At 44.5% G+C, this 25,715-nt stretch overlaps 1 long non-coding RNA gene across 1 annotated transcript; it reads right to left on the bottom strand.

The window, feature by feature from the left end:
• Positions 1-23,418: 23,418 nt before the first annotated feature.
• On the bottom strand, positions 23,419-25,490 carry LOC143267729 (uncharacterized). The gene is made up of 3 exons (XR_013043155.1): positions 24,798-25,490; positions 24,178-24,283; positions 23,419-24,084 (listed from the first exon to the last, which is right to left on the bottom strand). It is a non-coding gene; the product is annotated as an uncharacterized LOC143267729 (long non-coding RNA).
• Between the last annotated feature and the right edge of the window lie 225 nt (positions 25,491-25,715).

Raw genomic sequence — 25,715 nt, 5'->3', positions numbered from 1 at the left:
TTCAATTTTAGAAAACATGTATTGAATAGCAAGGTGGAGGAAGTTTTAAATAGATTTTTGGTGAGAACAAAAGAGGTGGTGTCTGCTAAGAACTGAAGGGGAAATTTAAAACCCACCTGTTAAAAGTGTGGTGGAGGAAGATGGAAAATGCCCCTCTGAGAATGGAGGAAGACCCTCCCACAGTGATCACAGGAAAAGATTAATTTCTGTCAGAGAGTGTGACTTGACTCTGTGGTGGGTTGTGGGCAGGCAAAGAGGGCTAGGCTGTAGACTCCATCACTTGCCCATCTCCTCTGTTCTGGGAACTAGCTCATATGGTAAATAATTAGGATCATCATCCACCCCACCCCATCACCACCCTGTCTCTTTTTAATTAAACGGGGCCTGGAGTCTATGAACTCAGTATTTCACAATGGTGGCTGCAAAGGCAGGTCCCTTCCTCCTGAGCTCAAGCTGCGGGCAAAGGAAACTACCAGTTTGTCAGTGTGAGATGTCACACTACCTCACCGGCCCACCACATACAGCCATCCAAGCTATGTGGTGGGGAACTTGTGAAGTGTGAGCAATGAATTCTGAAACACAAAAACCTAATAAGAGGAAGAGGAGAAATAAGCAAAACTGTATGTATAATTTCACCCATGCATGCATATTTTTACCTGTCCAACAGCACTGCCAAGTGCACTACCAACAGCTGGTAATGCCAGGCACTGTCCAAAATTACAGAGCACACAATAGTGAATCAGAACAGAGGTCTGTGCCCTCTAGTGAGAGGTCAACATAAACACTATCCTTCAAATAAAATACAGTGGTCATGACTGGTCACCTGCATTGGGGGCTTTCCTAGGGCAAAGGAATGGTCAGAGAATATCCAATACAATAAGGATTGATAGGAAATCTAAAGATGAATCACAAGGAGAGAGGGGAGAGAGAGGGAGAGGGAGGGAAGGAGGGAAGGAAGGAGGGAGGGAGGGAGAGGGAGGGAGAGAGGGAGGGAGGAGGGAGGGAGAGAGAGAGAGAACTTCAGTTCATAAATATGTGGACAAATTTTATAGATACTTTGATTTCTACCTGGCTTAATTCTAAGTATTCTTTCTGTTTATTGCCATCTGTCAAGTTGACAAACAAAAGAAAAGAGCAGATAAACTGCAAAATTATGTTACATGATATTTTAATCGAGTATTGACTATATACCAAACATTGCTCTAAATATTTTATATATGATTATATATGGATATGTATAATACATATATTAATGCGTGACTACGTTGAAATTCCTTTGCAAAGTTCATGTCGTTTGCAAAGTACCTGTACTTCTTCCACAAGCATGGGTTATATTGACTGAGAAACAATGCTCAGGATAATGGTCTAGAGGGAAAAGGTTTATAATAAGCATGATAGTAAACTCTTTTGCAAAGTATATAGGACCTCTTTCATAAGAATAGTATCTATTGATTGAGAAACAGTGCTCAGGAGTCTGGGGGATTTGGGTGAAGACTGGCTCTACAGAATAGCAAAGATCACCAGGCTACAAATAACATCCATTCCAGGCTTCTGGGTGGAAAAATCTTTTCTGTTAAAAAGTTTACCTGTATAACATTCTGGTTTCTCTAGTGCTTATCTGTGAGCACTAGGACCTCATGTGTTTCTACAACTTATGTATACACATGGATTAAGACTGTACACATACACACGAGGCAGAGCTAGGGAGAAAACTAGATGAATATGAGAAAACCAACCTGGTTTTCTAATAGCCCACTCTATTTTTTTATACTTCTCTCATACATTACATCCTGACCATAGTTTCCCCTCCCTCCATTCTTCTCAGTCCTTCCCTTACCACCTCCTCTCCCTCAGATCCACTCTTCCTCCATTTTCCTTCAGAAAAGAGCAGGCTTCCCAGAGATGTAAACTGAATACAGCATAGAAAATTACAGTAAGACTAGGCAAAATCCCTCATATCAAGACTGGATAAGGTAACACAGTAGGAAGAAAAGGATTCTAAGTTCAGGTAAAAGAGTCAGAGACACACTCCCCACTCCATTATGAGTTCCACAAGAGCACCAAGCTATACAACCATAATATACATGCAGAGGACCTAACTCAGAGCCATACAGGATCCATGATTGTCGATTCAGTCACTGTGATCCCCTATGCGCCCTGCTTAGTTGATTCTGTGGGCTGTGTTCTCAGGGTGTCCTTGAACCCTCATACAATCTCTAGCTCATACAATCCTTCCCCCTCTCCTGTGGGGTTCTCCAAGTTCTACCTAATGTTTGTCTGTGGGTCTTTGCATCTGTTCTCATTAGTTGCTGGATGAAGCTTCTCTGGTGACAATTATGCTAAGCTCCAATCTTAGAGTATGGCAGAATATCATTAGGAAATTTTTTAACCAGTTATATTTGGTTCTATCCTTAGTCTCTGGGCTGTCCATCCTCTGGTTCCTTACCCTCCAGTCAGTGTCAGGCATGGACTCCCTCTCCTGGTGTGTTCCTCAAGTTGGACCAGTCATTGCTTGGCCACTCCCACAAGTTTTGGGCCACCATTACCCTGGCATATCTTGAAGGCAGGACAAATTGTAGGTGGGAGGTTTTGTGGCTAGGTTGATGTTCCAGTCCCACCACGGGAAGCCTTGCCTGGTTAAGGAAGATGGCTGGTTCAGACTCCACATCCCCTTTTACTAGGAGTCTTCACTAGCATCACCCTTGTAGATTCCAGGGAGTTTTCATTGCATTAGGTTTCTACCTTGCCACAAAACTGCCCCCTCTCAAATTCTAGTCATCTCTTTCAGTACTCTCTTCCTCCACACTACCCCACCCCACCCAATCCTATCCCCACCCGATTCTATCCCCACCCGCTCTCAGTTTACCTGCAAAATCTATTCTATTTCCCCTTCCCAGGGAGATCCATGCACCCTCCCTTGAGCCCTCCTTGTTACTTAGCCTCTCTGGGAGTGTGGATTGTAGCATGGTTACTTAACAGCTAATGCCCATTTATAAGTGAGTACATATCATGTTTGTCTTTCTGGTTCTGCTAACAGCCCACTCATAATAACCACTAGAGTCTTGGGAGCTCTAACTCATTCCCACAAGGCAAGCATGAACATCTTCCAAGGATAGTACACATAATTACCTAATCATTTCTACCTTGAATCTAAGCTATGAATAAACAGCAATCTACATTTGACATGGGTTCAGAGTAAGTACAACCTTCTGGAGGGTCTTTCCATAGCTTTCCATTGAAAGTTATTTGCTACAGTTTATGTCCCTCAAAACTCATGCTGAAATCCTGGCTTCCAACATGATGATATCAGGGAGGTCTTTGAGAAGTAAGTAGGTCATAAACATTCCCAAGAGTGGAATTTGTCCTCCTATAAAAGAGGTTGAGGACATCAGTTTGGCCTTTTTCACCATGTGAGAATAGAACAGCCATGTTCCATCTATGAAAAGAATTTTCTCACAAGACATCTCATTTTTCAACATCTTTCTTAGAATTCCAAGTTCCCAAGATATGAACAACAATTTTATGACCAGAAAGTGTTCAGTCTATGGTATTTTGGGTATGCCAGCAGAAACAAACTAAGTATTGTCAAGTTCTTAAAAAATGATTCCACTGTTCGGTCAAGTCACCTGCTTCAAATATCAAGGAACATAATAAGACAGTGAAAGAGCTTAGGCCCATTGTTCATCCAAGTAAGTTGATTGACTGGCAGCAGTACATAAAAACAATCATGATGGTGAAAGAGGCATTCTCTATCCAAAGATGATAGCTTATGTAGATTACTGTATTAGAAAAGGCACATTCATATCTAAATTTTATCTTCCAACAAGAACACAATGTTGCCTTTTCCATGATTAAAGCAGTAAATACAGTATTATTGAGTGCTACCTCAGGGCTGTTCAGTCAACTTAGAAAATGCCATTTGGTTCACGACTTTTGCTTTAATTTGGTATTGCAGTGTTCAATGTAGAATCTTGGTTTACTGCCCCCATATCTTTAAATTTGGCTTGATCCAACTTCATGCTCCTTTCACAGTTATCTGACCTAGTCCCACCTTTCTTCCACACTCTAAGTGAAAAAACACAGCACTTCTTTAGGGATTATATAGTGCATCTCCTCATGGGTCCCACTTAGTATCCATTGCCAAGGGCTTACAGGAGCTGAACCTGGTTATGGCTCTAGAAGCTAAAGAGGTGAGGAGGGGGGCTTAACCCCTGAGGTGATCCTCAGACAGAAATGGAGAGGTTGAGACCATTGTAGTGGAGGGTCTTATGCCTTGTGGGTAAGAGGCCACTTCAAAAGAGATATGCTTGGTTGGTGATAACAATTCCACAGGCAGTTTCAGTGATGTTGGGGAGGCCTCTTCCACTGGCAAAACAAACAAACAAACAAACAAACAAAACACCCCAACTACTCCTTAGAACTTAGGGGCTTTGCACTCACAGCTTTTATCACGATCATCTCATGCATTCCCACCCCAACCCACAAAATCCCATTCTTCCAAGTGGTACCTTACTTCAACACCCTGAGAGGTAGGAAGTTCAAATGAGGCCAATATCGAGATGGAGTTCTATACTTGATCTTCAGTCATTTCATCCTTACAGGAAAGAAGGCTCTTTGTTGGGAACCACCCAAAAGCTCCAGTTACCTCTATAGCAGCTAAGTTGGGAATGATCCCTTGATGGATCTCATTCTTTTCATCATTTTATTCATGGATTTTAGGAGCAATCAGTCCCAAATGAAGCAGGGGGTACGGAGAAAAGAAAACTACCAGGGTGAGCTAGCTCAGAGCACTGAGAAAATTGAATTCCCCATGAATGTTTGCAATAATGATGCATGGAATCAAATGAATTCTTGCTTCCTATATGTAGTTAATTAAGAGTAACCAAAAGGAAAAATATCCCTATAAATGGCTCAATCTATGTACTATCAGTGCTCTGATTCCAGAAGCCTCAGAAGCAAATTCAGAAAACTCATGCTTAAAATTCTGTTCCTGTAGGAGCGGGTTATGCAGAGAGAGATTTACCTAAGGGGACATTTATTACAGGAATTGGCTCACATGATTTAAAAGGCCAGTAAATCCCACAACCTGCTGTCTGCAAGCTGGAGAATCAGGGAAACCATTGGCATAGTTCACTATGAGTCGAAAGGTCTTGAACTTGAGAATTTGATGGTGTAAGCTCTGGTCTGCATCTAAAAGTTTGCGAGCAAGGAGTGCTGATGTCTACATGCAGAAAAGGAGATGTCTTAGCTCAAGTAGAGAAACCAAATTTTCCCTTTTGTTCTGTTTGGTTCCTGAACAGACTGGATGGTTCCTGGTGTCATTGCTATGGGGAAGGCTAATGTCTCCAAGAAACATCTTCACAAATATATCCAGAACAGAATTTTACCAGCCTCCAGGACATCCTTAGCCTAGCCAACTTGACACATAACACTACTTATCATGGGACCAAGAATTACCTCCCCCATGCCAAGGCAGATTCTGTAAAAGCCTGGCACAGTTTCAGAGGGGCAGCTTCCAGCAGGAACAATCTTGGAAGCGAGTTCCTTCATGAAGGAGAAAGATAAGACCAGGAAGAAATGAAGCTGAGGCCAAGAACAGAACAGAGGCTGACAGATGAAGTCTACAGTTCTTAGATGGGGACCAGAGTGATGGCTTTCGTGGATAAAGTTGCTTGCCATTGATGCCTGACAACCAGACTTTGGTCCCCAGAACCAATATAAACGCGGAAGGAGAGAACCAACTCTACAAAGCTGTCTTCTGACCCTCACATGCATGCTTTGGCACACATGCTCTCATATACACACAGAACAATAAACTTTTAAATTTCAAATTTCTAAGATGGATGAACAGCAAGGGACATGCCCAGGGGAAATCTGAAAGAGTGGGCAATGTCGCACTTCAGCTGGGGAGGTGGGCTAACTGCAGGTTTTCACATCTCCATCCCGTCCTTCAAACCCATTCCTCCAGTCTCACTCCCAGCTTTGTAGCAGACCATCTGCTGCACCCTCCCCTCCCTTCCCCTCCCCCATCTCCAGTGGATCACACAGATCATCTCCTCCAAACGTCCTTCCCTCCACCCATCCATCACTTTATCCCAATGTCCAACTCCAGCAGACATTCCTCGAGAACCCACAGGCCACTCTGGCAGGGAAGAAGGTAGCCTAACAGTGTATGTTCACCTTTCCCTTCTCTCCTCTAAATCCGATACTCCAGTCTCATCCCCAGCTCTCTAGAAGACCACCTGTTCAGCCTCCCTCCCCTTCTCTGGCCTCATCTACAGTGTAAGTGTTTTGTGGCAATCACAGGGGCAAAGGATGCCACAAAGCCACATCACACAACAGACCTCATGTGAGAGATTTGGGGGCAGGGTGTGCAAAAGGCTGCCTCTGAGTGGGGATGGAAAAGAATGAGAGCAGGTTATGACGGTGAGGGCTTTATAGAGAATGAAGCATGTACATAGGGAAACTATGAGACCATGGCAGTGGAAACACGTGGCATTGGCTGCTAGTGATGACAGGGCCACTGGTACTGAGTCACTGAAGGTGGGATGGGGGGTGGGGGAGCACCAGGTTCTGGAAGGTGGGTGCTTCTCAGTTTACCCACACAGTGGATGATGCAGATATTTTCCTCCAACCTTCCTCCCCACTCATCCTATTATCCCAGCCCCCAACTATAGCAGGTATTTCCCAGAACCACCAGCCAAGCCTGGAGAAGCAAGGAGGCCAGCTAAGCAGGTAGGGGAGCTTCAGATCTTCACTCTCCCTCTTCTCCATATCCAATCCCCCAGTCTCATCCCCAGCTCTGTAGCAGACCACCTGTTGCTGCCTCTCCCCAGACTCTGCCCCTGTTCCCAGAGGAGTAAGCAGATCTTGATGGAACACACTGCTTTCTTCCCACCTGCGGACCCTCTCAGTCCTCCCTCCTAGCCCATTCCCCCTCCTAAGTGTCAAACCTCAGTACCTAGAAATTTTTTTTACTAGGCACCCCCAGGGGCCTCACCTATCAGGACACCAGAAGAATTCCCTGAAAACCCACAGCCATGACACTCTCCTAGGAACCAGAGAGAGCAACAGAAACAAAGGAACAAAACATCCATCCAACAAAGACAAGACCAGATAAGAGCACCTAGAACTACAATCTTCCCCAACACGGATGCCTAGACACCAGTGTAAAAGCACAATTTGTAACAGCCAGAACAATATGTCTCCACTAGAACCTAGCAACCCTACCACAGCAGGCCCTGAGTATTCCAACATAGCTGAAGCCCAAGAAAAAGACTTTAAAATAGCCTTTATGGAGAGGATAGAGTTCCCTAAAGAGGAAATGAATAAATCCCTTAAAGAAATCTATAAAACACAACAAACAGTGGAAGGAAATGGAAAGAAAACAAAAACAAAACAAAAAGTTTAAGACCCAAATGTGGAAATAAAATCAATAAAGAAAACCCAAACTGAGGGAACTCTGGATGTGAAAGTTTTATAGAACTTGAGGAACTCAAACAGAAACTTCAGAGGCAAGCCTCATCAATGGATTATAAGATATGGGAGGTAGAGGAACTGAATGATGTTGTAAAATAAATTTACTAAAAAAAAAAAGATATGGGAGGTAGAATCTCTGGCACTAAAGACATGATAGAAGAAATGGACTCCTTGGTTAAAAAAAATGTTACATACAAGAAAATCCTGACACAAAATATCCAGGACATCTGGGATATTATGAAAAGACTGAATCTATAAATAATAGTAGGGGAAGGAAAAGAAACCCAGATCAAAGGCACAGAAAATATTTTCAACAAAATCATGAAAGAAAATTTCCTTAACCTAAAGAAGGAGATGCCTATCAAGGTGCAAGAAATATACAGAACACCAAATAGACTGGACCAGAAAATAAATTCTCTTTAGCAATAATGAACCAAAACAATAAATGTACAGAAGAAAGAATATTAAGAGCTGCAAGGGGAAAAGAACAAGTAATATATTAGAATAACACCTGACTTCTCATTGCAGAGTCTAAAAGCCAGAAGGGCCTGGGCAGATGTGCTACAGACGCTAGGAAACTGCAAATACCAAGACAGACTACTGTACCCCGCAAAACTTTCATTCATAATAGGTGAAGAAAATAAAGACATTCCATGATACAAGCAAATTTAAGCAAGATCTATCTATAAATCCAGCCCTACAGAAAGCACAAGAAGGAAAACTCCAACCTAAGAGGTTAATCACACCCAAGAAAATACAAGAAATAAATAATCTCAGACCAGAAAAATCAAAAGGGGACACACACACCACCACCACCACCACCACCACCACCACCACCACCACCACCACCACCACCACCGCCACCACCACCAGCAAAATAACAGGAATCAACAAACACTGCTCATTTATATCTCTCAACATCACTGGTCTCAATTCTCTAATAAAAGGCATAGACCAATAGAATGGAGGAGAAAACAGGATCCATCCTTCTCCTGCATTCAAGAAACACATCTTAACATCAAGAATAGAGTCACCTCAGGGCAAAAGGATGAAACAAATACACTCCAAGCAAGTGGGCCTAAGAAACAAGCTGGTGTGGCCATTTTTGTGTCTGACAAAATAGACTTCAAAGAAAAACTAATCTGAAGAGATAGGGAAAGACACTACATACTCAAAGGAAAAGTCATCCGAGAAGACATTTAAATGCGTAACACCTATGCCCCAAACACAAGGGCACCCAAGTTCATAAAAGAAACACTACTACAGCTTAAATTACATATTGATCCTCACACACTTACAGTGAGAGACTTCAATACCCCAGTCTCACCAATAGACAGGTCATTCAGACAAACTAAACAGAGAAATAATGCACTATGACCAAAATGTCTTACAGAAACAACTTAAGGGAGAAAGATCTATTGAGCTCATGGTTTCAGAAACTTTAGTCTGTGGTGAGGCGATGGGGCAGGTGGAACCTGGGCTCCAGTGATAACATCATGTGATGGAGGAGAATTATTCACATCATGGCTGACCAGAAGCAGAAGGAATGGGGTTAGAACCAGGGGCCAATCTATAAGCTCCAAAGCCCATTGAGCCCAGCTTCCACCAGCTGTGCCCCACCCCTTGAAGGTTCCACAGCCTTTGAACAAGGGAGACAGTATTCAAAACCTGAGCCTGCGTCATAGGGGAACATTTCACATTAAACTCATAACACCCTCTCCTTTTTTCTAGATCTTTCTTACTGGGATGACTCAGTTGGTTTGGGGACTCTTTCATGTTAGAGTCTGTCAAATACTCAAATACTTTGTGCTCTGGCTGTCCTTTTACATCTCAGAATGTTGATTGGAAGTTTCCTGTGTAGTGGTAGAGTATATCAACCTTTATTGCAAGTGAAGTAGGAAAGAAGCCATCAGCTGAGAGAGAAAACAGAAGTTTCTCCCAGGCCGAATTTTGCTTTGGGTTAAGTTTGTACATGGCTCTAATTCTAGAACAGCTTTCTGCTAAGCAACAAACGAAGCTCAAATGATGGCCTTCTTGTTGTCACCCTTTTCCTTTTGCCAGTTATTAAAGTAGTCAAGGAAACTTTAGGATAAAGATTCCACTTCCTAACAAAAGCAGAAAAAGAAAACATGCAATAGTTAGGTCTTAGATCTTTATAAACACTCCAGAAGAGTTTTCCAACCTTAGGAAAAATAATTCTCAGAGGTTATCCACCCAACCATTCATTCTTGCACTGTTGAAATTGCAGCCACAGCCAGACATTCGACTTCTCCCAGGGCTTTATATTTGTATACAACAAACAAGTAACAAAATAGAAACAGTTCTTATCTTCTTGGAGCTGATAGAGGAGACATGCAGTAGTGTCACAATCAACAGTGTCTAAATACAAATCCTGATTTAGAGCTTTAACAGACATGAGCTGGCAACTGTGAAAAGATAAACCTTGGCAAGTTGACATTCTAAAGCATTTATCTGAGTCAATAGTGATTTATGGATTGGGCAACACCAGACCACAGTGGTCTCAGGCTTCCCAGAAGATAAAGAGGAAACACATTTATATGATGCTCATAGAAGTAAGCCAAAGAAGATAGATGGTTGGTTAGAGTGGAGAGTCCCTAGTTAAAGTTTATTCAGTGGTTTCTCATTAGTTAAGATCATCTGAGTTAATCTCTGTTTGCTTAAGTAGGAACCCAGAACACTGGAGCCATTTTAGCCTAAGTGGTCTCCTAATTTTTTAAACAGTACCATTATTATGAATAACAGCAAAGGTCTAATTAAATGTAATAATTAAAGCTGCTCCAAGGAAATGGCATTTAAAGTGAATCTGGGCTCTCTGAACTCATTTATTTAAACAGTAACAAAAAGTTAATGATTTTAAACCATTTAAACTTTCTGAAATGAATAAGCTTCCTTTTTTCTGGGCATTTTAAAAATAAGTAGATTATTTTTGTTTTTGAGACAGGGTTTTGTTGGCATTCTGGCCTGCCCCTTGGGGACCTGCCCTACATCCTGATGTAAATCCTCTTTTAAGGAAAAACCCCTCCCTTCTCCTTCCTCCTCTTCTTCCTCCTTTCCCTGCCATGAGATATCCACATCTCCACTCTCCCTCTTTCCCACTCTTTCTCTTTCTTCCTCTCTCTCCCTATATCTTCATTATAATAAACTCTCGCTGTGCCTGGGGTGTGTTTCTATCCAACAACCTGCCATGCTGTCTGCTGCCCCATTTGCATGGTGAATCTGCCTCATCTGCCATGGGGCACCTTGGTCCAGTCTGCCAAGGCCTGTGTGCGCTATCATTTACATTGGTGCTACGTGACTTGGCAGGTTCCCCTGGTGTTTTCTCCTACCCACCAGTGGTCTGAGAAATGCTGGGACCCTGTACCATCTAACACCATCACTTTTTATCCCTTTTCCAACTGGAGCACTGCTGGGACTCTTCATCCTATTGGTAAGATTCCTCCCTTCCATTCTGGTCATTTTCCACGAGTGAGGATTCATCTGGTCTCTCAACTGTAGTCTCTTGAAGTTCTGGTACCAGCAACCACAAGTCTCAGGCTTTCAGCCCTCTGGCCCCTGTTCTTATGTGATGGCATATGTCACAGCATGTGGCCCCTCACTCCATGGCCCATAGCCTTTAGATGATGATCTACTGGTCCTCACAGACCCTCTGGGACGCTGGAGGTCAGTCTGTTGGACCCTCTACCTCACTGTGGAAAATGCACCTACCCTCTCTTATCTCAGCTCCTTCCTTATTGCCTCCTCTCTCATGCTCATCCAGCAGTTACATCATCATCTGTCACCAGGTCTCTTTCCACGGCATGTGCACCCTTTAAAACTGACCCCACTCTGACATGGTCTTTCACTCTTTTCCTTTCCTCCTCCCTCAAACCTCTTCCACTAACTCTGCTTCATGTGGCATATCTGCTTGGTGGCATACCTTGGCCCACCAAAAGGTATCCACTTTCTCTGCTCAGGGCAGATCTGCTCCCTCCTGCCTGTAACAAGCCTGCTTTCTTGTTCACTGGCTGCTTTGCCTTCCATTCAGTACCACCACTTTGGGTCTCTGATGGAGCTATCCACCTCTGACCATCCCCTTAAATGTGAGACTGGCCTCAGTATTTCTTGGGCCAGATAGTCAGGAAAAACAAGAAAAAAATCTCCACTTTCTTTCTTCTCCCTTCCTTATGATTTAGATTTACCTACTTAAATAAATAAACAAACAAATGTGAACACATGATCAGGTGCCAGAGGGCCATCACATGGTCAGGCAGGTACCATTTTGACTAAGGTCAAAGACAGACAGGTCATATGGTTCCATCGCCATATTTGATAAGGGCAATCATGTGGTTAGGCAGGTGCCATCTTGGCTAAGGTCAAAGAGGGATAAGTCATTACCATCATCTTTACTAAGGGCCGCATAAAAGTCATTTCCTGTCAGTGGCTCAAGCATGGGCAGGGTGCCTGGCACTCAAGCCGTCTGTGTGGGGTGGAGGTCCAGTCTAAGCCTGACGTTCATTCCTCCACAGCCTCTTGAGCACTCCTGTGGGTGGGGCCCAGAGACCTATCCTATCCCCTCTGGGGCTCTTAGGCATCAGCAGAGCCACATGCTGTGATATGGCCAACTTGCCAGCTCATTTTATAGATAATAAAAATTAAGCCTTTCTTTTCCTAAAACTACTAGGTCTCTTCACATAAATAAATGATTTAAATGTTTCAGACTATTTCCCCCTTCTATATATTAAGATTTTAAAACTTCAGATTTTAACATTAATAGAGTTCTGATACAGTTTGGGTCACAAACTCAGGATTTTGGATTTCCCTTGGTTGTCTTCCAAATATAAACTCCAGGCTCAAGCAGGCACCTACCCAACAACCAGAACCTGGCTTTCCAAGATATTCCAATAAAGGGCATATTTGTCTCGTGTCTCACTCATTCACTCTTACCTCTTCTGTAAAACCAGGGCACTTCTCTGTTCCATTTCTCTGTTCCATTCTTTCTGGCAGTTATCACTCTTCCCATGGCTAGCCCCACTCATGAGGCCAATGATAATCTATTTTTTTTCTCTTAGCAATCTGCCTTCTCAGCTCCCTCAAGGAACAGATGCCTGAGATCTCCATGCCTAAGGTCTCCACGATGACAGCCAACTGAATGCTCCTTCACTCACACATCCCACTGTGCATGACCCCAACTCCCAACTTCCCCCTCCCACTTCGCCCCCAAATCAGCAGGAAGCAGTCTCGAAAATTCAGTGCCCTTATTCCCCACTTGCTATCCATAATTCACCTTCTTATAATAATCAAAACGGAGGAATGTTGGCACTCTGGCCCACCCCTTGGGGACTACCCTGAGTCCTGATGTAAATCTCTTTTAAGAAAAGGCCCTTCCCTTCTTCTTCCTCTTCCCCTTTCCTCTCTCCCCACCATGAGGTGTGCCCACCTCTGCTTTCCTTCTTCCCCCTTCTCTTTCTTCTTCTCTCCCTCTTCCCCCCCTCTCTCTCTACACACACATACACACACACACACACACACACACACACACACTATACTATAATAAACTCTCTCCATGTGGATGCTATGCCTGGGGTGTGAGAGACTTTCCAATGAGCCACGCCGCCCGCCACCGGGTCTGTATGGTATGTCAGCCTCACCTACCATAGGGCACCTTGGTTCAACCTGCCAAGGCCTCCTACATGCGCTGTATCATTACAAGTTTCTCTGTGTTGCTTTGTCTGTCCTGGAACTAGCTCTGTCTGTAAATCAGGCTGGCCTAGAACTCTCAGAGATCCACCTGCCTCTGCCTCCTGAGTGCTGGGACTAAACTCATGTGCCATCATTGTCCGGCATAAGCAGATTATTTTTAAACATAAGAGCTATATCAGTTTCTTTGGAATTTTGAGCTCAGTTTGAAAATGAAATGAGTTTTATGCCCCAGTTAGAATCAATGTCCCTCTGTCACACACTCCAGGAGAGGCTAGCACCCACCGGGGTCCTCTTGGAGAATCCTTCATTTCTGAGTCTCCAGGGTGACTACAAGCTTATATTCTTCTTTTGATCTTCTCCAAGGTCAAGCTCAGATCAGTTCAATCTTCAAAACTCCCAGGATGAGGAGAAAAAGAAAAAAATTTTCCTCAAGGACAGAGTAGAAAGGAGGCTGGATGAACAATGCCATAGATTAATAATTGGACTAGAAGGAAGAGGAAAATACGGGAAGATGAAGAAATGGAAAGATATTGAAGACAGAAAAGTCAAAGGTATTAGTGAGTTGTAGGCACCCTTAGAAAGAAGAATCTAGGGACTATAAATATGTAGGAACTGGAATATGCAGGCTCCATGGAGAAGAAAAGAGAAATGTGAATGTTTGAAGTCAGTTACATGTCTCCTCATATCCCATAATACCCAGCACAGGTGCTCCATCAATACTCCCTTGTCAGGCTAACATTTGTTAGCATGAGTATTATGTACTATGCATTAGAGCTGCAGAGAAACTGAGACAGGCTTTGCTCACAGGAAAGCCTGACACTCAGGCCTACATTGCAGCACAGCCATGGCCGTACATGGACAACAACGACATCCTGTGAAAATAATTCACTATCGTGACAAAATAGCCAAGAAACATATCGGATGCAGGTCGTGATGGTTATAACTGAGTTCCCAGTAGCACAGAAATTCATCCACACCTCTTCTACACTGTACCGTCCGTAAAACTTATAGAATGCTAAAAGATACTTAGTATATACTTTTGCTAAAATGGATAAAAGAGGCTAAAATATTCATACCTCGGACAGTGGGGCAGATAACACAAGGAGTTTTCATTTCTTAAATTTTATTCTCCAGGGAAGAAAACCCAAACTCTGCCAAGCTGGCTGTCTACCGCTGAGCTACATCCCAGCCCCAATATTATTTTAAAGTTTCTTCTATTTTCTGCTTCCTTTTATTTTTAGCCATATATGTGTGTATGTATATGTATATATAGACGCATATACATGCATAAATTGGGCACAATGTAATGTTTTCATACACATATGCAATCGATGGTGAATAATTAAGTCAAATTAATATTCCCCTTACCCTGCTTACTCTAATTTTCATAGTGAAACATTTGAGGTTTATTCTTAGCTGTTTTGAAATATAATACTTCATGTGGTCTCACACATGGTAGCCAACAAAGCCATGTCCCTAAACCACATTATTATTGACTATAGTCATACTGTTGACTAATAGGTCTCAAAACCCATACCCTCTTCTATCGGAAGTTTTACAGCAATTCATCTGCATCTTTCCTTCCTCTGCAGTGTTAGGGTTTTAGGCATGAAATTAGCACACACATCTTAATTAAAAAGTGAGCCTCTATCCAGGCAGTAGTGGTGCACACCTCTAATCCCAGCCAGCACTCGGGAGGTAGAGGCAGGTAGATCTCTGTGAGTTTGAGGCCAACCTGGTCTATAGAGCTGCAGCATATAGACAGAGAAACACCGTCTCAAAAAACCAAAATAAATAAATAAATAAATGAAACCTCTGACAACCCAAGCTGGATAGAGATAAAGGAGAGTAGTCAGGAGGCCTTAACAGTGGCTCAAAATAGGAGTAAAGAGAAAGTAAACAAAAGCAGGTAGGGGTAGAGACTGCAGATCATTTCCTGCCATGTTTCCAACCATTCCAAGTTGAAAGGAGAAGCAAAGGGAGTCCATCCTTGCCAGGAAGAAGAGCTTTGCCGCCAGTCCCTGTCAGAACAGTTCTAGGCATACAGCCTAGGAAAGGTTGGGATTCCTGGTGAGTGGAATGCTCTGCAAGACAGAGTGAGGATGGGGAGGTACCTTCTTTCACAGTCCCAGGAACCAGAAGAAACCCAGCTGAGTCTGGGTAAATGCAGGCGTGATAGATGTGAGGCTAACAGATGAAGACAGAGCTGGGCCCTGGGATGGTGGCTCCAGATGTTTCATCTCCTGCTACCATGGAAATACTCCCTGTGGCAAACCAATGTCCCCTTTACTTCAGCTGCTTCTAGATCCAAGAGGAAGGCAGGCTAGGGATGTATGGACCAAGGTGTTACTGATTTCTTTTGAGTTTATTTTTTATAAAACTAAAGAACAAAATAGAAGACAAAAACCTGAGGTGGGTCACAAGCTACCTTGGGAAAGCCCCACCAGCGCTGCTTCCTGGCTCAAAAAGGCCACACATACCTCTGCTCCATCGTTCCTCTCGTCATGTCCATCCCCAATGAAAACCCTGCCTCTTGGACCAAAAACTCCTCTCAACTGGCTAGCAGACCAGTGACAGAATTCCCATAACATTTCCCCCCTTTTGTCTATTAAGAAGGAAAAGTTCTAACTTTTAAGTTTTGGCACAATTATAATTACATCTGCCCCTGTTTCCACTAGACCCTCAGTTTTAATGCCATTTATCTGTATTGCTAACTTTGGTCTTCGATCATTTATAGAAGTTTGCCAAAATATGTGTTTTATGGTTTCTCCTGAAAATTTTGTTTTATCTTCTAAAGCTGTTCTGTCATCCACTGAAGTATGGTTTTTTATAATGCGCATTAGGTTCTTTAATTACTCTGTAGAAGAGCTTCCCCTGTGATGACAGGGAATGATTGAACCAAATTTGACATGGGGGCCAGTAAAAGGCTCCCCCAAGGCATTTCCCAATGGCAAAGGGTAACCTTGTCTGTCCCTTCCTGATCTGCATTCATTGGTCCAATGCCGGCCTTTGCCACACCTTCTGCATACTGCAGAAGGCTGGGGCCTCCTGTTTGGGTTATCTAGGAATGCCCTGCCTACAATCCCTTTTTGGATGACCTTGTTCACCATAATTAAAACATTTGACATTTTGACTTTTCTTCAAGCCTTTGGAAATCATCTCTCCTATCCAAGTAACATCATGGTTATAAGATTCCATACTGACTATATGTCAGATCCATTCCTTGATGGGTGCTGATCTTGCCTTTAAAGGCCCAAATACCCTTTTGCATTGTGAATTAACATATTCAGAAGCCAAAGATTCAATTAATATTCATCTAACTTCTGGATCTGATATCATTCTATTTACAGCTGAAATCATTTTTTGCAAAAAAATCAGTGAAGTCTTCTTTTGTGCCTTGTATAATTTTAGTAAATGACCCAATCCTCCTTCCTGATTCTTCAATCTTGTCCCAAGCATTCAAAGGTGCTGTATGGCATAGGGCAAAGGTGTGATCATCAAATGTAATCTGTCTTTCCACAGCAGCATAATGGCCCTCGCCAAGGATTTGAACTTGGGAAATCTCAAAACCTCTAATCCTACCTTGCTGTTCAATCACCCTAGCTTCATTTCTCCACCAGGTACTCCACTGTAACTGAGGACCAGATTCTAATACTGCTGTAATTAAATCTTTCCTGTCTTGTGGAAAAATTCTGTTCCAAGTGGCCCATGAATTTAGCATCTGCATCACAAAGGTGAATACATACCATATGAAACCATTGCTTCCTTAAATCTCTTCAAATCTAACATTTCTATAGGATCTCAGTTAACTTCCGAATAGCCTTGGGGATACCTATCATTTGGTGGCCATTCTTAAATGGTAAATGGATAAATTAAGGTTGGTTTTCTAATAAACCTGGGCTGCTCCTTTCTAATTTCTTAATGGTGAGGTTGGTTCTCTTCTAAATTCTTCTGTCTGAATATTTTTATTATCTGTTTTAATAAATTTTTCTAAGGCTTGTTACTTATCAAAGTGGTATTTTCTTCAGTAATTATTTGCAGGTCTTACATATTATGAATAGTAACTTTTTCTAAGGCTTGTTTCTTTTGAATAGTAAGTTTTTCTAAGGTTTGCATACTATCAGTGGTACCCTTTCCTAAGGCTTATATCTTATCAGTCAATTTCTCATATTTGGCACAGTTATCAGACCATTTTAAAAGATAAAATATGAATTACCAGACTGATATTAATTATGACTGACATCGTATCAATCCCAACTAAGTTGTTTATCTCATTTAGTTTTTCTACTTGCATACCATCCATAGAAGCAGTGAATAGGGTCCTAATCCCCTGCATTGTGGTATTTCCAATTTTTAACATGGGAAAGGTTTTAAGATTGTCCTTTCTCCCTTTTCTCTTTTTTAATTTTTATTTATTTATCTATTTTAATAGCCTAGTTTACTGTTTAAAAGTTCCCAAGTGTCTTTTTTTTTTTTTTTTTTTTAATTTGGAGCTGAGGATTGAACCCAGGGCCTTGAGCTTGCTAGGCAAGCACTCTACCACTGAGCTAAATCCCCAACCCCCCAAGTGTCTTATCAGTTCCAATCCTCAGCGGATTGGGTTGTGCAGATGTAGTGATGATGTTTGGCTAGCAGGTGGAGCAGGTAAGGCACCAAGGCAGCAGTAAGAGGTACAGGTGCTAAGAAGCTACACTGATTCAGCACTCTACAATCCGATTGCCCTCAGGCCAGTGCCCAAGAGGCCAGGCAGAATTGACCCAAGAGAAGCAGCTATGTTGCAAGCACTTTGACTTTCCTGCCTGCGGCCAGTGACTTGGTAACAGCAGCTGCAAAGTTCCAAATCCCGAGTGGGTCTTGAGGCTAATGGAGCTCAAGGAGAGCTGAGCTGCCTGGATTGGCAGCCTGGAGCGGGATTCGGAAAACCTCCGAACCAGGAAAGCAGGCCAAAGGGGCTGGTGGAAGGGTGTTCAACCTCCACCAGACCCACAGCGCAGCATAGAGGCTGGACATGGCTTGGACCACAGAGCAGTCGATTGTGCTTGGACGTGCTTTTACGCGTTTAGCAATGTCCCATATTAGGTGCCAGATGTTACTGATTTCTTTTACGTTTATTTATTATAAAACTAAAGAACAAAATATAAGATTAAAAACCTGAGGTGGGTCACAAGCTACCTTCAAAAGCCCCACTGCTGCTGCTTCCTGGCTCGAAAAGGTCACGACCTCCTCTGCTCTCAGCCTCTGTTCTCAGCCTCTCCTCTCAGTCACCTCCATCCCCAATGAAAACCCCACCTCTTGGACCAAAATGCTCCTCTCAGTTGGCTATCAGACTGGTGACAGAATCCCTGTACCACCAAGGATGCCCAGAAAAAAGAGAAACAGAAGGAAGGCATTCCCCGGGCAGCACAGGCTGACAGGAACAGAGCTGGAGCTCTGGAAGGCAGGGCTCTCAACAGCATAGCAGTAGCTGTCACTGTCACCAGATGTCCATGAGACTCTCAAAGTGGTTCCCCCACGGGACACAAGTGCCTCCTGCCATGGTGGTCCCAGTGGTACTGAACATCCTCTCCAGCCTGTTCCAGGAAGCAGACCTGGGTATTCCTGCAGGTCCTGTTCCTCACGATCTGGGAACTGGCAGTTATACTGGGCTTCTTCAGCCTCTCTGTGCCAAGAAGAGAAGAAGTTTCAAGCTGTGAGAAAGCTCAGGATTGACCAAGCAGGGCACAGGAAAAGCTCAGGATTGGCCAAGCAGGGCACAGGAAAAGTAAAGGACCAAATGTGGGTCTCTCCACTCTCCTCACCATAGACTCTCAGGATGAAGTCTTTGGTGATGTTTATCAAGGGACTATGAAGAATTATCCACACTTTGTCAGGCCCAGAGTCCTGCAGCTCTAAAGGGCTGATCTGAAGAGAAGAGCTATGGTGGGGAATTCTCAACTGGCCCATGTAGGGCTCTGGAAGACTGCTTTGCCTCCCAGTCTTGGGTGCAAAACAGCAACCAGCCCTTCAGAGCTCCAAGGAACACTTTACACATCCTGTTCTGCCAGAATCTCCAGGGGCGGAATGGCCAATCTCTCTTCCAGGGTGCCAATCACTGTCTTGCCTGCTGTGTTTTGCAGTGGGGTTCTCAACCCTGCAGCCAGAGAAAGGAAAAGAAAGCAGAGCACCCTGTCAGTGTCTCCTGCTCATGTGGAACAGCCACAGGTCCTGTCACCCCCGCCTCCCCATGACCACACGGGCCCATGTCATCCACCCCAGCACCACTTTGCCTTTGCAAAGGTGTTAGCTCTCTTTCTCAGAGTTCCTCAGGGGACCAAGATTTCTTCTCCAGCTTCTCTGTTCACGCCAAAGCTGCTGTGAAAGGTGCATGCTCAGATTCCTGGGCAGCCAGGTAACTGTGCAGGACTATGGCACAGAGACAGGGTAGGAGCTGCTGTTACTGACTGGGTTCTTGACAATGCAGGCCAAGGTCAGAGCACTGTCCTCAGGTCTGGTGGAGACACAGAGAACAGACACTCCATGGGACAATATATTCCTGGAACCCATGGGTGTCCAGCTGTAGGTCATGGTGCCTCATCTACTTTTTGCTACACATGTCAGGAAGACAATGCAGTGTCCCATATCACCAATCCTGGAGCTCAGGGTCACATGGAGCTGGGCCGACTTCTCTGTGTGTGCAAAAGGTAACAGGCTGGGAACTAGGAAACACCTCTGGGCCTCCACTTTGCAGGAAAGACAGCACAAGCAATTGTCACCCAAACCTGCACCACCCTGAGAACCCATAAGGAACAACAGAGGGCGGATCTGCCCACATCTCTTCTAGAACTTTGACCATTACAAAATTATGCCACTTAGTATCTCATTGAATTTCCATGGTGTAAGCAAGGCAAGTGTTGCATCTATTCCATCTCACATGCTCAGAATGCTTGGATGACTTGCCCAAAGTCTCACCTATTTAAATGGTGAATCCCAGACTCAAATGCTGTGGATCCGATCCTATTCCTGGCTTCCATAATCCCTGCCCAGAGTATATAAAAGCAGCATGGAACTGTGTTGTAATTTTCCCTTTCCACCACCAGTGGGCTCTGTAGCATACACTGAGCTTCTGGGTAGTGAGAGACCAAGGCTTCCAGGGAACTTGCCTGTGGGTTTTAGGTTTCTCTCAGTCCTTTGACATCCTTTGGTCCTACATATACCATCCTCTTTCCCCAGGCACATGCACCCCATTGTCTTCTTCAGGTTTCCATTTTTTTCATTATTAGAACCAGGAACATTTTGGGAGGCAGCAAGAGCAGCTACAGACAAAGATGAGTAAAATAGGTTGGACTTAGCCAGGGCCAGGAAAAGGTTGTTCCATTGTCCAGCCATAGTTCTATGGCCTAGTCACTGGCTGCCCCAGGAGCAGCTGGTCAGTTGTGTCCAGAGTATCCTCTGGAAGATGACTGGATTTCTACTGCCAGGAGACCCTTTGCTGATTCTTTTTTTTTTTTTTTTTTGCTGGGGGGCGGTGGGGGGGTTCCTTCTGTAAGACAAGTTCCAAAGAAGACCCTTCTCCTCTGACTTCTGCAGTCCCTCTTTGTATCCTCCCTGGCGCAGGAGACATGTCAGCAACCCAGAAAAGCAAGGCATCCAGAGTGAGGGGCTGTGTGGAAGAGGCAGGACATCCCAGAGTGACGGGATGTGCGGAAGATGCAGGGAATCCAGAGTGAGGGGCTGTGTGGAACACTCACGCTGACTGGTCAGCAAACTTTGTCTCTTGCTACTGATATCACACTTGAGCTCATCCTGCTGGATACCCACCAGCATGGCAAGAAGCCTCCTCTTAAGCTCTGAACACACCCTAGTGAGCAACCCTATCCAGGTTCCTGCAGCCTCAACCCCAGTGCTTCAAGGATCAGACCATAAACAGCTGAGGCCAATTTACCAACAAAAATGCTGCCTACAGTCATGCACACCTGGTAGGGTGGTTGTCCCATCAATGTCTCCACCTAAGGAGCATTTCCTGTTATGCAACCCTAAGAAAACTATATTAGTTTTCCCTCATCTACATCCAACCTATTCCAGAAGAGCTCTGCCATGGCCCCTTGGGACCTTGCCCATCACCCCCAGGCAAAGCTGGAGCCACAGCCAATCTGAGTCATGGCCGTGGCCAAATTCCAGAACAGGAGAGGACATGGGGGAAGCCAATGAGGTATTATATCTTGCCTCTCCCTCCCCTAGATGCTGTCCTAGACAGTTCCTCTTGGTTTGAGGCTCCTGGTCCCCATAGAGCATAGATGCAGAGTGTGACCCATTCCTGACCCCTCATCACTCCCACCCCAAGCCCCCTACAATACCACTCCCACCCCAGCTACAGTCTAGACCAGAATCCTTAGTGTCTCATGTTCCGCCATTTTCATTGCCATCTCCTGGGCTCTTTCATTTCAGTATCATCTTTGCTGGTATGGGGGGCGAGGGGCAGGCAAGGCCCTTGTAGCCCTGGACCTTTGATTCCCCTTCATTTCCATATAAGCAACAAACTAACTGAACACAAAAGTGGCTCGTGACCTCCTTACTGGCCAGTTGAGTCAGGTTCTGGCCTTTCCAAGGTAGTGTGTACTTTACCCCACAACTACAGTTTGCTTGGTAATTCCCCCTGCTAAAAGTTTTTAAACTTTCCTTAAGGAAAAGAAGAAGTTCCCCTCATCTGTTTAGTGTGTTTATTCTCAGCGAAATGTAATGCTTCTATTTCAGCAGGGGGAATCTCAGAACCTCAGGAATAGATTGCGGCAAAACCCAGTTCTCAGGTCCTAAAATTGTTCAGTGCCTGCTGCCTACACAGAAGTTCTGCTTTCAGTTGGTGTGAAGCAGATCCTCGGCTGTCTTAGTTAGGGTTTCACTGCTGTGATGAAACATCACGACCAAAAAGCAAATCGGGAAGGAAAGGGTTTATTTAGCTTACATTTCCATATTGCTGTTCACCATTGAAGAAAGTCAGGACAGGAACTCAAACAGGGCAGGAACCTGAAGGCAGAAGCTGGTGCAGAGGCCATGGAGGGGGTGCTGCTTAATGGCTTGCTCCCCTGGCTTATTCAGCCTGATTTCTTATAGAACCCAGGACCACCAGCCCAGGGATGGCACCACCCACCACGGTCACCAATTGATGTCCCTCTAATGGAGGTCATCCCTCCATTGATCACTAATTGAAAAAATGCCTTACACCTGGATCTCTTGGAGGCATTTCCAAAACCAAGGCCCCTTCCTCTCTGATGACTGTAACTTGTGTCAAGTTCACACACAAAACTGACCCCTTCACTATAAGCCACAACCCTTCCTTTCTTATTCATCCCCAAGTTTTCACGTTAAAAACATAAATAACTTTAAAAGATCCACAGCCATTTACAAATTCAAACACATTAAACTAGCCAATCTCTTTTAAAACCCAAAGTCTTTTAAAATTCAATGTCTCTCAACTGTGGGCTCCAGTAAAATACTTTCTTACTTCAAGAGGGAAAAATCAGGGCACAGTCACAAGTCAAAGCAAAACAAAATTCCAACCATACAATGTCTGGGATCCACTCACCATCGTCTGGACTCCTCCAAAGGGCTTGGGTCACTTCTCTGGTTCCACCCTCTGCAGCACACATGGCTTGTCTCCTAGGCTCTGGTTGGCTCTACTCCACGGCTGCTGCTGTTCTTGGTGGTCACCCATGGTACTGGCATCTCCAAAATGCTAGGGTCCTCTGCTGCTGCAGCTGGGCTGCACTTTCACCAATAGCCTCTCATAGGCTCTCTTCACGGTGCCAAGCCTCAGTTCCTTTGCATGACCCCTTCAGTCCTGGGCCTCCACCTGCCACTGAGGCTGCACCTTCACCAATGGCCTCCTCTGCCCTCTCACAATGCTAAGCTTCAGCTGCTCTCCATGCCCCCCTTCATGCCTTCAAAACCAGTACCACCTGGGTGACTCTGATTACCAAATCCAGCTGCCAGCATGAGGTGCAACCTTGGCTGCCTCTGGAACATAGCTTTTCTGTGCTCTCAGGAAACACTTCCCAGAAGACTTCACCCCAATGACGTTGGTCTCTTCTTAATCACTGCTAATTTCTTACCTGCAGATGATCAGCATTAAGTATCCCAGCAAAGCAAAGTTTCACTTTAAGTGGTTCTGGTATCTCGTTAATCACAGCTGATTCTTCAGCCCCAGCCCCAGCTAACCCAAACCACAGAATCTTAATTCAAAACAATAAATGGCCCTAATAAACTTCCCTCTGAAACTTCACAAGCCAGGTCTCCATTCTTTGCACTGCTCTCAACATTCTTATCGTCCAAGTTTACACAGAACATCCCACAGATCTCTAAACACTCAATGGCTCTTCTAGCCCAAAGTTCCCAAGTCCTTCCACAGTCCTCCCAAAAACATGATCAGGTCTGTCATAGTAATACCCCACTATGCTGGTACCAATTTATCTTAGGGTTTCTATTGCTGTGAAAAATCACCATGACCATAAAGCAACTTGAGGAGGAAAGGGTTTATTTGGCTTACACTTTGACATTACTGTTCATCATTGGAGGAAGTCAGGACAGGAATTCAAACAGGGCAGGATCCTGGAGGCAGGAGCTGATGCAGAAGCCATGAAGGGGTTCTGCTTAACTGGCTTGCTTCCCATGGCTTGCTCAGCCTGCTTCCTTGCGGAACCCAGGGCCACCAGCCCAGGGGTAGCCCCACCCACCATGGGCTGGGTCCTCCCCCATTAATCACTATTTTGAGAAAATGTCCTGCAGCTGGATCTTATGGAGGCATTTCCTCAGCTGAGGCTCCTTCCTCTCTGATGACTCTAGCTTGTGTCAAGTTGACCCACAGAACCAGCCAAGACCAGCCGACTTTCAGCAACTCCTCTTCATAAATCTTACAGTAAGCACATGTTACTCCTATGGTTAGAAAGAACATTGTAAACGTGACAAAGGCTGTGACAATGGCCACAGACTGAAGGTCCCCCACCCTGCCTTCCCCACGATACTCACCCCAGACTTGCAGGTGGTACCTCCAGGTGGAGGTAACAGGACAGTGCTTCAGGTTGATGTGGGCCCTGCAAGGCCCTGCACCCTCCAGGTTCAGGTTACTAATCTGCTGAGAGAAGTCAGGGCCCACAACACTCACATGAGCCCCAGGGTTGGGGTTTTTGCCTGGTAAAGTGTCTAGCCCCCCACCCCCCTCGATTTCTACCACTGTGATAGAGGCAAGTGTCCTTGTTTATGAATGGGATGTTCAGGAGATGCTGTCCACCTGCTGTCCAGACAGCGGCTCCGGGAGTAGAGTGATCGACTCCCCAAAGGTCCCATTTACCACCAGGGATTCTCGGTCCTCCCTGAAAGCCCCTGGCCCTGTGAACGCAGAAGTTTCACGTCATCCTGAATAAGCAGAAGGTCTCAGCATGTCTGAGAGCAAGCCAGGGACTTACTAACTCCATTTCTGAGATGAGGAAATAGAGAGCCAAAGAATATAGGTAGTTTGCTCAGTATCACACAGCTGGATGGCCAGTCAACTAGAGTAAGGGTGCAATTCCCTTCCTTCCCAGCAGAGGGCTGTCTTCAACACAGACACAGAAAGAAACAGCTACCTGGATAGAGTTCTTGCAAAATACCTTATGATCTTGCTGCCACTGAGTCACTACTGCTGACGGATGAACTAAAGTCAGAATCCATTTGTAGGGGTTCTTGTCCTGAAGCATCCCAAGAGCTTACGGCCCCAAACAGCTCTTCAGAGGCCCAGCCATGATTCCTGGGAACGAGATTAGCACCCTGCTGGCTAAGACAATTTAAAGGTGTTCCATGAAGCATTTGCTGAGATCCCAACATTAAGTGCACTTGAGAAATGAGTCTATGTCCTGGGCACCAAGAAGATCAGCCAAGTTCAAACTCTCGTTTTTACCAGGTGCTAGCTGTTGTCTTGAATCACATTGCTGACCTCCCCTGACTCTGAATTTGCTTCCCTGTGAAACAGGGTGTGACATTTAGGATTTTGTGAGGGCTAAGTGAAATAAGGCAGTAAAACATTACTCGCTATCTTTATTTTCATGCACTACAATTATTACAGTTCAGTAGAATTCATCACTAGTGTTCTTCAAGATTCTTTTTTTTTTAAACCACACTTATATTTATTGGGGGTGGGGCATGCCCATGCCACAGCAAGGTGGAGCTCAGAGGACAACTTGCAGAACTCAGTTCTCTCCTTCTACAATGTGGGCACTGGGGACTGAACTCACGGCAGCATCAGACTTGGCAACAAGTGTCTTTATCAGCTTAGCCATCACCTCTCAGCTGTTCTTAAAGGTCCTTGGTGTCTTTGGAAGCCATTAGTGGACATAACTCATTTGCACATCACCTAAATTGTTCAGCATCCTTGTAGAGTCGTTTTGTTTTCTGAGACAGGGGCTCATGCAGTGCAGCTTTGCCTCCAACTCAATGTATAGCTAAGGATGATCTAGAATTCTTGTTCCTCTGTCTCAGTCTCCCAAGTACTGGAATTACAATACTGTCTTTCTTGTTAAGACTTTTTTTAA

Source organism: Peromyscus maniculatus, chromosome 11 (assembly GCF_049852395.1).
Source record: "Peromyscus maniculatus bairdii isolate BWxNUB_F1_BW_parent chromosome 11, HU_Pman_BW_mat_3.1, whole genome shotgun sequence".
NCBI classification, from domain to species: Eukaryota; Metazoa; Chordata; class Mammalia; order Rodentia; family Cricetidae; genus Peromyscus; species Peromyscus maniculatus.
Note: the sequence above shows the minus strand (reverse complement) of the source record. Positions and strands in the feature narration are given on the sequence as shown.